Source organism: Echinops telfairi, unplaced genomic scaffold, assembly GCF_000313985.2.
Source record: "Echinops telfairi isolate 266 unplaced genomic scaffold, ASM31398v2 ScPeMD7_29;HRSCAF=101, whole genome shotgun sequence".
Taxonomy (NCBI): domain Eukaryota; kingdom Metazoa; phylum Chordata; class Mammalia; order Afrosoricida; family Tenrecidae; genus Echinops; species Echinops telfairi.
The window spans coordinates 7,582,196-7,584,180 of record NW_022103926.1 but is presented as its reverse complement, the minus strand read 5'-3'; positions in this window follow the sequence as shown (position 1 = coordinate 7,584,180).

Below are 1,985 nucleotides of genomic sequence, written 5' to 3'. Positions count from 1 at the left end.
ACATGGAAGGGACGAGGATGTCAAGTGCTGAGCAGACATTTAAAAGAGCAGCTGGAGAAGACAAAGAAACTATTGTAATGAAATGTGCAGAGACCTCGCGTTAGAAAACCAAAATGGAAGATCAAGCTCCGCCTATTTCAAGTGAAAGAACTGGAGAAAAAATGGAAGTCTCGAGTTTCATTGTTGAAGAATTCTATGGACAATATATGGGATGATGCAGGAAGGACCAGACGAAGATGGAAAGAATGCCTGGAGTTCCAAATATAAGCAGGCATCAACAATTAACAAGTGGAGTATAATTATCAGCACTGAACAATATAAAAGTTGTATTTGGTCTGCTAGGATGGAATAAGTATTATCTTTGATGTGGATGATGAAATCTTATAAAATATTCTCTGTTCAAGCCTTTTTGGGATTTCCAGACATTCCACGACTGTCATTTACTAATGTTTTCATGTTTTAGGTTCAAATTGGACAAGAGCTCCCTCAAGGGCACTTATGAGGTAATGCAGAGCAAGCATTTTGAGATCCTGCTCCCAAGGCAGCTTGGTCCAGTGCCTCCTGTGACCCGTGGTCAGGGCTCCCAGCCCCTGCGAGGACATTGTTTTGATGCTTGACTGAGACTTCTCTTTGTCTGACTCCTTAGCTTTGCGCTAAGACTGGCCTTAAGATCTGAATTCTCACTGCAGATCCCACCCTCATCCCCTTAGGCTAGGAATGATTTTTATTGATAAAACTCAGTAACTGAGGAAGGCAGACTTTAGCCCTGGGTCGGGAGTCCTGACAGGGACCTACTGCATCCACTCCTGTCAGTCCGTGCACCGCTCCTATCTGCCCTGGGTCGCAGCTGCATCAAATACACAATTGTCTTCCTTCCTTGGTGAGATGGGTTAAACCAAGCTGCTTGTCCCAGTGTGGTGGCTCCTCACTCTGACTGGAGGCCTCTTATGTGAGATTTGTGATGGAACTACACCTGGAGTTTAATTGAAAGCGTGGTATCTGCTGTGTCAGCCTTTCTTATCCTAGAAATAGGTTCGGTAGAGTTACAAAGCACACGTTTGGAAAGACTGGACAAGCAAGATCACACAGAGGGTGGGAAGCGTAGTCACGCCACACTCTTAGATCATTGCTCCAAGAGATTGCCTGATTTCTGGACAGTCCATGCAATCGCCTAGATCGAGGATGCACGTTGGTTGTGAGGGAATGACAATGGACCCTGTCAGGATATCATTGGACATCATATTTTCCCTTACTTAGATGTTACTTGAGTTCTAAGGAGAGCCTGGCCCAAGCCATGGCATTGACAGTCACCTCACCTGCACGTGAAAGTTGGATATTGACTAAGGAGGCCTGAGAAGAGTTGGCGCCTTTGAATACGGTGCTGGTAAAGAATGAGTCTGTCTTGGACACAGTACAGACAAGTCCTCCTTAGAAGCCAGGATGGCGAGACTTGCTCTCCCGCACTGTGCACATGCTGTCAGGGGAGAGCTGTCCCTGGAGAAGGACACCATGCTGGGCAGAGTAACTCGTGGCATCCAAAAAGAGGAGGGCCCTGGACAAGATGGAATGACACAGGGGCACAAATACGGGCTCCATCAGAAGAACAGCGGTGAGGATGGTGCAGGACTGTGAGTGTTTAACGTTTCCTTACGGTGTACATAGAGTCTCTGCGAGTGAGAACCCAACCAGTGGCACCTAGCTACGACATGGTAATTGGCCTGGCCTCTGCACCCACCTATCTGCCAGCCATTGGGTTAGAGCTGCCCTGGGCAGAGCCTGCCTCAGGGGAGGGCCCTCTGCAATGAACAGGCCAGTGATGGAGCTCACAGGAGAAGTGTCCACTGAGCCCACAAAGAGCAAGAGCTATAACCTCTCTTTGAAGGGGGTCTAGGTGACACATGCTCACACCCTCCACATGTGTGTCTGAATGTCAGTCCCCATGGAGGGAATGCTTGCAGCTGGGTATCAAGTGTGTGATTGGTCTG